General features: G+C 36.6%; 1 non-coding gene across 1 annotated transcript; it reads right to left on the bottom strand.

The window, feature by feature from the left end:
• Positions 1-407: 407 nt before the first annotated feature.
• LOC129026029 (U1 spliceosomal RNA) lies at positions 408-567 on the bottom strand. Its single transcript, XR_008497411.1, has one exon. It is a non-coding gene; the product is annotated as a U1 spliceosomal RNA (small nuclear RNA).
• Positions 568-14246: the final 13679 nt, after the last annotated feature.

The raw sequence follows: 14246 nt of genomic DNA, 5'->3' as shown, positions 1-14246 counted from the left end.
TTTTAGGTACATAATTTTTAGGCCATTTCACACAAGTTTCTTCCAAAAGGAAACTACTTTTTAAGAACAAACAAACCAATGCTAATCATTTCACAAAATAAATATTTTTAGTGGCAATATTAATACATAAACAATGGCTTACGCATTTAAAAATTACTTCTCTTTTTCCTATATATATATGCTGCCCTTTGGGGGCTTCCCCCATCCCCCTCATCTAGACAAAGTTCTCAAGCATTTGCAAGTGTCATCCTAGCACTATTTGATTTTTCTAATAAATAATAATTTGATGTTTTATTGTTTTGTACTGTAGGACAACAATTTTTGTAGGCATATTTAATTCTTTCCAGTATATGGTTTTCTATTTTCTATATACACTAAATGGCTCAATTTTCTTTTTTTTTCCCACGTGAAGGCACATACACAGTCCTTCACTTCCACAAATTATGCAGTTGAGTTTCCCACATTTGGGGAAAACTCATGGGTCAGCACATCTAGAGTGCAATAGATCCGCCTTTCCTTGGGAAAGCCACCTTCATGATCATGGTGTCTCCCCTGGCAGGGAAGTATCCATTTTCTTTTTAAGACTTCCATTAGCCTTTGAAAGAAAATACAAATATAAATGTAATAGAATTCAGAATAATTTTCAGTATCACCTTAAAATGTTAATTTCAATCATCCATGATTTTTCTTTTCTAAAAGAGTTCTTAATTCTGATACAGGCTTCTACAAAATTGTAAGGAAAAACACTATGATAAACAATGAAATGACTGCTAAACAAACCTACCATACATTTTATGCACTGATATACTCATTTTTCATAGTGACTCTTAGAGTGTTCTATTGTATCTAACAGCCATTCTAGGTCTTCTGGAATTTTATCATGTGCACTATGAGCTTTAAATATAAGCAGATGAAAATAATTTATAATATGTAGAGGTAGCTAATATTTTACTGCCTAATATGTGTCATTCAGAACGAGTTTCTGAGGTAATCTAATTAATATCAGTTAGTTTCCTAAGCGGGTAGCATTAGTAAATCCATTTAACAAATAAAAAAATCAATTACAGTTAGAACAAATACTTCACCAATTATTACAGATTTAGCCAGTTGAGGAGCTAGTTAGCAATCTGACCCAAACATCTGACCTCCTGATGTATTACCAACTTAAAATATTTTGGTTAAATATACTATCCATGCATTACTACAAGCGAATTAAAAACTGTAATGCTATATTACTTTTCATAGTTCTACTTTTTGTTCTATACATAGGATTATGCTCCATGGCCTAGGCTGGACTACAGGGACAAGATAATAGCTCATAGCTCAAAGAGGCCTCATACTCCAGGGTTCAAGGAACACTCATGCCTCAGCCTTCCAACTACTTGAGATTAGACAAATGCACCACCATGTCCCACTCACCTCATTATTTTTACTAAATATGAGTAGCATTTTATGACTAACTTTTTAAAGAAAAAACAAAACTTACTTGGTTTTTACTCATTTTTCCAAGACAACATTTTAGAATGTAAAGCTAGAATCTCATGATAATAAAACAGTGATATTAATTGGCAGTACAAAATTGATTTCAATTCTGACAGTAAAAGAACACACAAGATGAGTAAAACAATTTTCAATGGCAACAATAAAAATTGCCTGATTTACTAATGATCAGTCATTTTCTTTCACAGCTGGCTAAATTGCAACATATTTACACTGCCAACTGTTTAGTGTTCTTAGGAGTCAATATTAAAAAATCACAAAAAAAAGACCTCTGTCTGTTTTGTCATTACCATGACAGATAAATAAAATAGTTTTTTCTCTCTACCATGTATCTTACTTAATAAAATGATATTATATTCCAAGTCAGAGGCCAGTTTATTTTTTTCTTTTTGCCATAGGAATATTTATAATATATATTTCTTTTAAAAAGGTAATTTTTATAATCTAATTTCAGGTAAAGAATAACATGGATAGGCTTCTTGTAACACTTAAACAATACATATTTCATTATCTTATTCTCTTAAAAATTATAATAAAGTGAAAATCATGTCATTTGCCACATTATTAATAGTATCAAAAGTTTTCATGTGAAATTTGGATTAATAAGATCTTTGCCTATATTATTATCTGCTGCCTTGAACAGTGTTGGTACTCAGCAGATGCTGATATATATCTGTTGAGTACTGCCTATTGAATAGACTAAATGTTCATTAGACAAAACATTTCAAGCTTATCTTAATAAAGAGAATAATAAATTTATGCATGAAACTCACATTAATCCACATCAACTATTTTCCACATTATGTCAACATGTATACCTTTACTGTAAACACCTCCTTGGAAGAGATGAGGCTAAAATGTGATCTAGCCTTACTTTAGAGCAAATACAAGAAGTTACATAATAAATAATATATGACTGCAAACAATTTTTAAAATGATATAAATTAAATTCCATTGATAGGGAACTCAATGTCATTCATACAACATTAATTATCTTCTTGAAATCTATGATGGTGGACCAAAGAACAATTAGAAAATTTTAATTGCTAAAATCTAATATTACAGTTGTTTAAAATTTAAAATTATCTTTTGCCTTTAATTATTGTGTTGTACAGGTTATAATTATTTTATTATCAGGTTTTCAGTGTGCTTATTATAATGTCTATTGAGTGAAAATTGTGTATTTGTGTGTGGGCATGTGTGTATAGAGTTTCCAGATATATAGTCTGATTGATTGTTTCTAGAAACCTATAACAATAAAACTTTGAATCTCCTGGCAGAGTTGGGCAACTAATTCTGGTGCAATTCTTAGGCTTATTTTACTGCAGATGACACAACTAAGAATTCTAGAAGAATGCTAAAGATTTGTGTTCAGCATAAACATAGTTCTTTAAAATTAAAATTTTTCTCGAAACCAGTCTGGCCACGATTCTGAAACCCCATCTCTTCTAAAAACACAAAAATTAGCCAGGCATGGTGGCAAGCACTTGTAATCCCAGGTACTCAGGAGGCTGATGCAGAGAATTGCTTGAACCCAGGAGGCAGAGGTTTCAGTGAGCTGAGATTCCGCTCCTGCATTCCTGTCTGCATGAGACAGTGAGAATTCCTCTTACATGCACATGCACACACACTCACAAATAATAGTAACAAAAAAGAAAAAAGAAAGAAGCTCTTTTTCTTACATACTGATATTCTAACAACTTAGAGGCTACAGATTGCTTTTGGATAACTTAATGTTGTCTGCCATGATAACATTAAATTTTCCAAAAATTTTCCATTCTAGGACATTACTTTCTATGACTGTTTTTCATTGTTACTTCTGTAGTAACACATGTATGCTTTTAGATGATTCCAAATTCTGGACATATGTATCCAACTCCCCATTATAATTTTTTATTTGGTGTCCCATATGTTTCTAAAATGCAATCTGCTCAAACAGGTTCACTTTTTCTATCAGTAAATTGCATTACTATTCTCTCAGCTTATCAAATCACACCCAGGACATAGGTGTTAACATCTCTTTCCTACCCAACTTTCTCAAATATCCAATTGCTAACAACTGCCTATTCTAGCTCATTAAGAGCTCATAAATCTGTCCACACATATGTTCTACATTGCCAGGTTTTCTAATATAGCACACCCACAATTGTTTTCTACAGATAATTTTGAATACTTCCTTACTGTGGTCTATTGTGAAATTTTCTATGCTACAGCCAGTGAGACGTTACTAATATATGCAATTTGTTATCCCCGATGGATTATCAAGTCCCACTGAATATCTCACATAATTGCTAAAAAGCCAAGTTATGTCAATACTGTCTGTACCCTCTGTACACTTAAAAAAATCAACTTAACAAAGCAACCCTTTTCAACTGCAAGATGCTTTTTACTCTCCAAATCTAAGTCATATACACCCTATAATAGGCAGATCACTTTGTATTGTATTTTTTTATTATGATGATTTGTATCCCACCTGAGCTGTTTATTCAGTACTGTATTTTCAAAATCATAATTAAGACAGATTCAAAATACTTCATCTGAATTTGAAAAAGCTCAATTAAGCAAGACTTTTTAAAATATGATTGGTATGTAACTCAATTTTTGATGCAATAAAGACTTAATTGAGGGAAGCTATTTCAGGTTGCATTCATGTATCTTTCACCCTTAAAAAGAATATCCACTTCTCTTCCTAGAGACATTAGCATGTTTGATTCTTGAGTACTTTCGGGAACCTTACAAGTAATGGTACACAAAGTGATGCAAATGTGTTGACTCAGTTTTCTCAAATGCAAGAATTCCTAAAACCTAAAACACACTACCTAAATGCCTTAAGATGTACAAATATTTACTGAACCACACTGAACCTTGGCAATTAAAATTAAACTTAGGTTTTATCAAAAAACGACCATGTGTTGTGTATGAGCAACTAAAATCTCAAGTTAAATTGTGCAAAACAAAGTTTTTGTGAGTTCTTAAGTTTGATATTTTTACATTTAAAATAAATATTGTGTTTATGTTTGTATAATATACGCTCCTACTCTACTAAAATTATCCCAGCATCTCGGATGTAGTCAGGTTAGGCTAAGAAAAGGAAAGTACAGAGGTGGTCAGAGCAGGAAGAGTAAACGGTAAAATTTATTTTCTCCTGAAGGTATATCTTAATAATACAAATAACACATTCATTACAGAAATGTGTGACCATAGAACTTAATTTTAGATAGTAAAATATTTGTGATTTTTAACAAGTTACTTAAAATGATCTGGTAATTGTCTGAGTCAATCATTCATATAAATGTGACCTCTAGCTCATCTTTCTGTTGAATGTTAGAGATAAGGCAGACACATTCTAACCAACTCAGGTGTATACACAAAATCAACATGGACATGGAGAAGAGAATTAGTGTTTGTAATAGTGTATTACTTACTAATAAAATTCAACAAATGTATATAGCTGTGTGATTAGTTGATGGCAGATGGGACAAATCCACTCATAGAGGAATATATTTGCTCAATAATGGCACCTTATGAGGAGGAGCCAAGATGGCCAAATAGGAAAAGCTCCGGTCTACAGCTCCCAGCATGAGCGACGCAGAAGACAGTTGATTTCTGCATTTCCATCTGAGGTACCGGGTTCATCTCACTAGGGAGTGCCAGACAGTGGGCGCAGGTCAGTGCGTGAGTGCACCGTGTGCCAGCCAAAGCAGGGGAAAGTCATTGCCTCACTGGGAAGCGCAAGGGGTGAGGGAGTTCCCTTTCCAGGGGTGACAGACGGCACCTGGAAAATCTAGCCACTCCCAACCGAATACTGTGCTTTTCTGATGGGCTTAGGAAATGGTGCCCCAGGAGATTGTAGCCCGTACCAGGCTCAGAGGGTCCTACGCCCACGGAGTCTCACTGATTGCTAGCAGAGCAGTCTGAGATCAAACAGCAAGTCATCACCGAGCCTGGGGGAGGGGTCCCGCCATTGCTCAGGCTCGCTTAGGTAAACAAAGCCTCTGGAAAGCTGTAACTGGGTGGAGCCCACCACAGCTCAAGGAGGCCTGCCTGCTTCTGTAGGCTCCATCTCTGGGGGGCAGGGCACAGACAAACAAAAAGACAGCAGTAACCCCTGCAGACTTAAATGTCCCTGTCTGACAGCTTTGAGGAGAGCAGTGGTTCTCCCAGCATGCAGCTGGAGATCTGAGAAGGGACAGACTGCCTCCTCAAGTGGGTCCCTGACCCCTGACCCCTGAGCAGCCTAACTGGGAGGCACCCCCCAGCAGGGGCAGACTGACACCTCACACGGCCGGCCAGGTATTCCAACAGACCTGCAGCTGAGGGTCCTGTCTGTTAGAAGGAAAACCAACAGAAAGGACATCCACACCAAAAACCCATCTGTACATCACCATCATCAAAGACAAAAGATAGATAAATCCACAAAGATGGGGGAAAAACAGCAGAAAAACTGGAAACTCTAAAAAGCAGAGTACCTCTCCTCCTCCAAAGGAATGTAGTTACTCACCAGCAACGGAACAAAGCTGGATGGAGAATGACTTTGACGAGCTGAGAGGAGAAGGCTTCAGACAATCAAATTACTCCAAGCTATGCGAGGATATTCAAACCAAAGGCAAAGAAGTTGAAAACTGTGAAAAAAATTTAGAAGAATGTATAGCTAGAATAACCAATACAGAGAAGCCCTTAAAGGAGCTGATGGAGCTGAAAACCAAGGCTCAAGAACTACGTGAAGAATGCAGAAACCTCAGGAGCCGATACGATCAAACAGAAGAAAGGATATCAGCCCTGGAAGATGCAATGAATGAAATGAAGTGAGAAGGGAAGTTTAGAGAAAAAAGAATAAAAAGAAACGAGCAAAGCCTCCAAGAAATGTGGGACTATGTGAAAAGAGCAAATCTACGTCTGATTGGTGTACCTGAAAGTGACGGGGAGAAAGGAAACAAGTTGGAAAACACTCTGCAGGATATTATCCAGGAGAACTTCCCCAATCTATTAAGACAGGCCAACATTCAGATTCAGGAAATACAGAGAACGCCACAAAGATAATCCTCGAGAAGAGCAACTCCAAGACACATAATTGTCAGATTCACCAAAGTTGAAATGAAGGAAAAAATATTAAGGGCAGCCAGAGAGAATGGTTGGGTTACCATCAAAGGGAAGCCTATCAGACTAACAGCGGATCTCTGGGCAGAAACTCTACAAGCCAGAAGAGAGTGGTGGCCATTATTCAACATTCTTAAAGGAAAGAATTTTCAACCCAGAATTTCATATCCAGCCAAACTAAACTTCATAAGTGAAGGAGAAATAAAATCCTTTACAGACAAACAAATGCTGAGGGATTTTGTCACCACCAGGCCTGCCTTTCAAGAGATCCTGAAGGAAATGCTAAACATGGAAAGGCACAACTAGTACCAGCCACTGCAAAATCATGCCAAAATGTAAAGACCATAGAGACTAGGAAGAGACTACATCAACTAACGAGCAAAATAACCAGCTAACATCATAATGACAGGATCAAATTCACAAATAATGATATTAACTTTAAATTTGAATGGACTGAATGCTCCAATTAAAAGACACACACTGGCAAATTGGATAAAGACTCAAGACCCATCAGTGTGCTGTATTCAGGAAACCCATCTCACGTGCAGAGACAAAAAGACTCAAAATAAAAGATGGAGGAAGATCTGCCAAGCAAATGGAAAAGAAAAAAAAAAAGGCAGGGGTTGCAATCCTAATCTCTGATAAAACAGACTTTAAAACAACAAAGATCAAAAGAGACAAAGAAGGCCATTACATAATGGTAAAGGGATCAATTCAACAAGAAGAGCTAACTATCCTAAATATATACGCACCCAATACAGGAGCACCCAGATTCATAAAGCAAGTCCTGAGTGACCTGCAAAGAGATTTAGACTCCCACACATTAATAATGGGAGACTTTAACACCCCACTGTCAACATTAGACAGATCAACGAGACAGAAAGTCAACAAGGATACCCAGGAATTGAACTCAGCTCTGCACCAAGGGGACATAATAGACACCTAAAGAACTCTCCACACCAAATCAACAGAATATACATATTTTTCAGCACCACACCACACCTATTCCAAAATTGACCACATACTTGGAAGTAAAGCTCTCCTCAATAAATGTAAATGAACAGAAATTATAAAAAACTATCTCTCAGATCACAGTGCAATCAAGCTAGAACTCAGGATTAAGAATCTCACTCAAAACTGCTCAACAACCTGGAAACTGAACAACCAGATCCTGAATGATTACTGGGTACATAACAAAATGAAGGCAGAAAAATAAAGATGTTCTTTGAAACCAACGAGAACAAAGACACAACATACCAGAATCCCTTGGATGCACTCAAAGCAGTGTGTAGAGGGAAATTTATAGCACTAAATGCCCCCAAAAGAAAGCAGGAAATATCCAAAATTGACACCCTAACATCACAATTAAAAGAACTAGAAAAGCAAGAGCAAACACATTCAAAAGGTAGCAGAAGGCAAGAAATAACTAAAATCAGAGCAGAACTGAAGGAAATAGAGACACAAAAGACACTTCAAAAGATTAATGAATCCAGGAGCTGGTTTTCTGAAAGGGTCAACAAAATGGATAGACCACTGGGAAGATTAATAAAGAAAAAAAGACAGAAGAATCAAATACATGCAATAAAAAATGATAAAGGGGATATCACCACTGATCCCACAGAAATATAAACTACCATCAGAGAATAATACAAACACCTTTACACAAATAAACTAGAAAATCTAGAAGAAATGGATAAATTCATCAATACATACAGCCTTCCAAGACTAAACCAGGAAGAAGTTGAATCTCTGAATAGATCAATAACAGGAGCTGAAATTGTGGCAATAATCAATAGCTTACCAACCAAAAAAAATTCAGGACCAGATGGGTTCACAGCCGAATTCTACCAGAGGTACAAGGAGGAACTGGTACCATTCCTTCTGAAACTATTCCAATCAATAGAAAAGAGGGAATCCTCCGTAACTCATTTTATGAGGCCAGCATCATCCTGATACCAAAGCCTGGCAGAGAGACAACTAAGAAAGAGAATTTTAGACCAATATAATTGATGAACATTGATGCAAAAATCCTCAATAAAATACTGGCAAACAGAATCCAGCAGCACATTGGAAAGCTTATCCACCATAATCAAGTGGGCTTCATCCCCGGGATGCAAGGCTGGTTCAATATATGCAAATCAATCAATGTAATCCAGTATATAAACAGAACCACAGACAAAAACCACATGATTATTTCAATAGATGCAGAAAAGGCCTTTGATAAAATTCAACAACCTTCATGCTAAAAACTCTCAATAAATTAGGTATTAATGGGACATATCTCAAAATAATAAGAGCTATCTTTGACAAACCCACAGCCAGTATCATACTGAATGGGCAAAAACTGGAAGCATTCCCTTTGAAAACTGGCACAAGACAGGGATGCCCTCTCTCACCACTTCTATTCAACATAGTGTTGGAAGTTCTGGCCAGGGCTATTAGGCAGGAGAAGGAAATAAATGATATTCAATTAGGAAAAGAGGAAGTCAAATTGTCCCTGTTTGCAGATGACATGATTGTATATCTAGAAAACCCCATTGTCTCAGCCCAAAATCTCCTTAAGCTGATAAGCAACTTCAGCAAAGTCTCAGGATACAAAATCAATGTACAAAAATCACAAGCATTCTTATACATCAATAACAGACAGAGAGCCAAATCATGAGTAAACTCCCATTCACAATTGCTTCAAAGAGATTAAAATACCTAGGAATCCAAGTTTCAAGGGATGCAAAGGACCTCTTAAAAGAGAAGTACAAACCACTGCTCAATGAAATAAAAGAGGATACAAACAAATGGAAGAACATTCCATGCTCATGGGTAGGAAGAATCAATATCGTGAAAATGGCCATCCTTCCCAAGGTAATTTACAGATTCAATGCCATCCCCATCAAGCTACCAATGACTTTCTTCACAGAATTGGAAAAAACTACTTTAAAGTTCATATGGAACCAAAAATGAGCCCGCATCACCAAGTCAATCCTAAGCCAAAAGAACAAAGCTGGAGGCATCACACTACCTGACTTCAAACTATATTACAAGGCTACAGTAACCAAAACAGCATGGTACTGATACCATAACAAAGATATAGATCAATGGAACAGAACGGAGCCATCAGAAATAATGCCACATATCTGCAACCATCTGATCTTTGACAAACCTGAGAAAAACAAGAAATGGGGACAGGATTCCCTATTTAATAAGTGGTGCTGGGAAAACTGGCTAGCCATGTGTAGAAAGCTGAAATTGGATCCCTTCCTTACACCTTATACAAAAATCAATTCAAGATGGATTAAAGACTTAAACGTTAGACCTAAAACCATAAAAACCCTAGAAGAAAACATAAGTGTTACCATTCAGGACATAGGCATGTGCAAGGACTTCATGTCTAAAACAGCAAAAGCAATGGCAACAAAAGCCAAAATTGACAAATGGGATCTCATTAAACTAAAGAGCTTCTGCACAGCAAAAGAAACTACCATCAGAGTGAACAGGCAACCTACAAAATGGCAGAAAATTTTTGGAACTACTCATCTGACAAAGGGCTAATATCCAGAATCTCCAATGAACTCCTACAAATTTACAAGAAAAAAAACAAACAACCCCATCAAAAAGTGGGCAAAGGACATGAACAGACACTTCTCAAAAGAAGACATTTCTGCAGCCAAAAAACACATGAAAAAATGCTCACCATCACTGGCCATCAGAGAAATGCAAATCAAAACCACAATGAGATACCATCTCACACCAGTTAGAATGGAAATCATTAAAAAGTCAGGAAACAACAGGTGCTGGAGAGGATGTGGAGAAATAGGACCACTTTCAAACAGTTGGTGGGACTGCAAACTAGTTCAACCCTTGTGGAAGTCAGTATGGCGATTCCTCAGGGATCTAGAACTAGAAATTCCATTCGATCCAGCCATCCCATTACTGGGTATGTTCACAAAGGACTATAAATCATGCTGCTTTAAAGACACATGCACACGTATGTTTATTGCGGCATTATTCACAATAGCACAGACTTGGAACCTACCCAAATGTCCAACAATGATAGACTGGATTAAGAAAATGTGGCACATATACACCATGGAATACTATGCAGCCATAAAAAATGATGAGTTCATGTCCTTGGTAGGGACATGGATGAAATTGGAAATCAACATCCTCAGTAAAGTATCGCAAGAACAAAAAACCAAACACCACATATTCTCACTCATAGGTGGGAATTGAACGATGAGAACACGTGGACTCAGGAAGGGGAACATCACACTTCGGGGACTAATGTGAGGTAGGGGGAGAGGGGAGGGATAGCATTGGGAGATATACCTAATGCTAGATGACGAGTTAGTGGGTGCAGCGCACCAGCATGGCACATGTATACATATGTAACTAACCTGCGCATTGCGCACATGTACCATAAAACCTAAAGTATAATAATAATAATAATAATAATAATAATAATAATAAAAGAAAAATAGAATAAGTAAGGTCTAGTAATTTTTGGCACCACTGGGTGACTACAGTAAAAAAAAATTTAATTCTTCATTTAAATATAACTAAAAGTGTATAATTGGATTGATTTAAATGCAAAGGATAAATGATTGATGTGGTGATACCCTGTTTACCTTGATATGATTATTATGCATTGCATGCCTGTATCAAAACCTCTCATGTAACCCATATGTATATATGTCATGTACCCACAAAAATTTAAAATTAAATAAAATACAAAAAAAATAATGGCGTCTTACATTTATAAACTGTAATGGTTTTCTGAAAATGTTTCTTTGATTTTCATACGTAAATTAGAGAGCTAATAAAGATGACCAAGACTTTAATTATAATTAAAATAAGAAACTTGACTACTAGAGAATTCATACTTGGATTTTTTTCCTGGAAAAATCAGATACCACTCTTTATATGTACATGATTTTTATGCAATTAGTATTGTATTCTTGGTGAAACAAAATGATTTCCTAAAACAATAATGTTAGATATGAAAGATTAGCCTCTACTGCATTTGCAATGCATTCTTATTTAATTTACTTCTTTTTTCCCTTCAAAATGACTTAACATTTTTTATTTTCATTCTACATAGCATTAGAATTATTCTCACTAACAATTACTCCATCATTTGTATGTCATTCATGAGCTTCTACCACCATATATCATGTTTCACAGCCCCAGGAGGAGGGAGGGCCAACAGTGGCACAAGAGTTGCTTCATACAGTCTGTCCCATGTCCTGCTAAATTCAAGATCTCCATGAATAAAAAGCCTTTCCATAGCCAGAGTTCAGCTTTTAGAAAAAGGCTAACTACTGAACTTGAAGAAAATACAAATCTGCATTTGATAACTGATTTAAGAAATATAGTGTGTGTGTATAGGATACAAAATTACAATTCCACTAATGGGACAGATAATATTTGTGTTACTTTCTTCACCCTTGTGGAAAGTCTACTAGTTGAACTTAAACCATTTCTTTTTCACACAAGACAGAAGGTAACGTTATCACTCTCAGAGGAAATACTAAGAAGGGGTGTACTTTGTCAGAGGGTAAATCAAGACGTCTTTATTAGGCCACATATTTACTTAGTGTCTCCTCTATTACTGAACATTGTTTAGTGATTTGCTTTCAACGATTTTTGCGTTTGTTTCCAAAAAAATCCTTGCCGCAATGATCAGACTTGATAAAGCAAATTGTGGCCTCTTGTGGATGTTCACATTCTTTGCAGTCGGTAACTATTTGATTCTATGGAAGCTAACTGAAGCTTGGACTGAATATGGATGAGACCTGCCACTGTGGAGTGATGGAGGTATCAAAGGACATGATGGGTGAGGGGAGGTGGCTGTTATATAGGGAGTGAAGTTTTGAAAACTTACATCAAAACATTTCTCTTCCTGGCCCCACCCAATATTGACATCTGGAAACATTTGATAAAAAATACAATAGAAAATGGGGGCAGAACAAAGCAGGTGGTGAGTGTGGCAGCAGGAGCAGTCAGAAGCAGCTGCAGAGCCACCCTGGGCAGAAGAACCATAGATGATGCTCCACAGTTTGAACAAAGTGTGGTTCTCCGTGGTACAGAAGTTGTTCCATACAGTCTGTCATATATTCAGCTAGATGCAAGCTAGGAATGGAAAGCTTTTCCATACAGAGTGTTCAGTTTATGGAAAAAGGCTAACTACAGAACTTGAAGAATAGACAAATGTGCATTTAATAACGTAAGTAATAATTCCAGTTTTCTGAGTAGAGAATAAAAAATAACAATTGCATTCCAATTAAATAAATATTTTTGTTAACTTTCATCTTTGGGGAAAGTTTCCTAGTTGAAGATAAAACATTCCCACTGTTTCTTATCTTAGAACAAAACTATTTATGTTTCTGTATAAACCTGTTTTCCATTTTATATTAAGACACCACCATGTAACTTTTATTGCAATAAACGTGTCATACCGAATAGTAAATTGATAAGTAAAGAAATGCCCCAGTGTGGTACCCCGTGAATGGTGGTGTCTGAACAGTCAGTGTTTTCTAGAACTCTGGACCAACAACCAGGAAGTGTTGAAGTGACTGAAAATTTAAAGATCACAAGTAGAGCATGGGGAAAACAGAGATCAACAGTATCTATATCCATGCCAAAGGAAGTATCTTAGGAATTTTGGCTATGACAAGAGAATGAAACTCCATATGAACATTTCTTCTGGATCACTTTTGGAGCACTAAAGCAGAAAACAAACTTAGTGTTAATGTACATGTGCTAAGGGGAGCCTGACTTTAAGACTGACTTCATTCTTTCCTCATGTTAAAGAGCCTTCAAGGGACATTGCCTACTAGAACCAAGCTTTGCCAGCTTATTTTTCCTCATGATCAGCTCCTATCTATCAGCTGATATTTCTACCCATGTGCACCAGTGCTCTTCTTCACAGCTTCACACCTGTAATACTGTTCTCTGCAGCAAACAAATGAGGTCCCACTTAATGTTCCACTTTCCTTCCAGCTCCTTCAAAGAATTGGCCACAAATGAAATTTGGCACTTAACTTTACTAATATACACCCAGGACGTGGATTACTAGTTCCTACCTCACGTTCATTAGCCTGGAAGAAAGGTTATTTTCAGAGTGCCACTGTCATGCAGCTCGGTCATGTCTTCCTGCTGTCACTCACCCTGCTGCTCTTGGTTGGATTTCATCATAATCCTCAGGACTGTATGCTCATTGAGGGCAGGAACAACCATATTAAAAAATATGTTCTTGCTGAAATTACTCCTAGATTTCTAGATGAGTTTTACCTTTTTCTGCACCCATAGCTCTGGGATTTAGTTTGTTTTAATATGAGTGCTACCTAACAGATTAAGATATCATATTAGTTTGGACACTACTGACAGGGGTGATAGAACAAAAACAGCTGTGGCTGGCAGCACTTTAAAAATGAATATTAAACTACCACAATCTTGAACAAATACCTTTATTGTAAAAATCAAATAAGTGGGGAAAAAATGATGGTAGCTATTTCACACAAGGACACAAGACAAAAGCCTAGAATTACTTGCTTAAAGTTAATCCGGAATGGAACAAAATTATTCAAGTGCTTAGCATTAGAACAAGATGTATAACCTGGTTTTCAATGGATATTACCTATTTTACAGTTAGA

Source organism: Pongo pygmaeus, chromosome Y, assembly GCF_028885625.2.
Source record: "Pongo pygmaeus isolate AG05252 chromosome Y, NHGRI_mPonPyg2-v2.0_pri, whole genome shotgun sequence".
Classification (NCBI taxonomy): Eukaryota; Metazoa; Chordata; class Mammalia; order Primates; family Hominidae; genus Pongo; species Pongo pygmaeus.
This window is presented reverse-complemented; position numbering and strand designations above follow the sequence as displayed.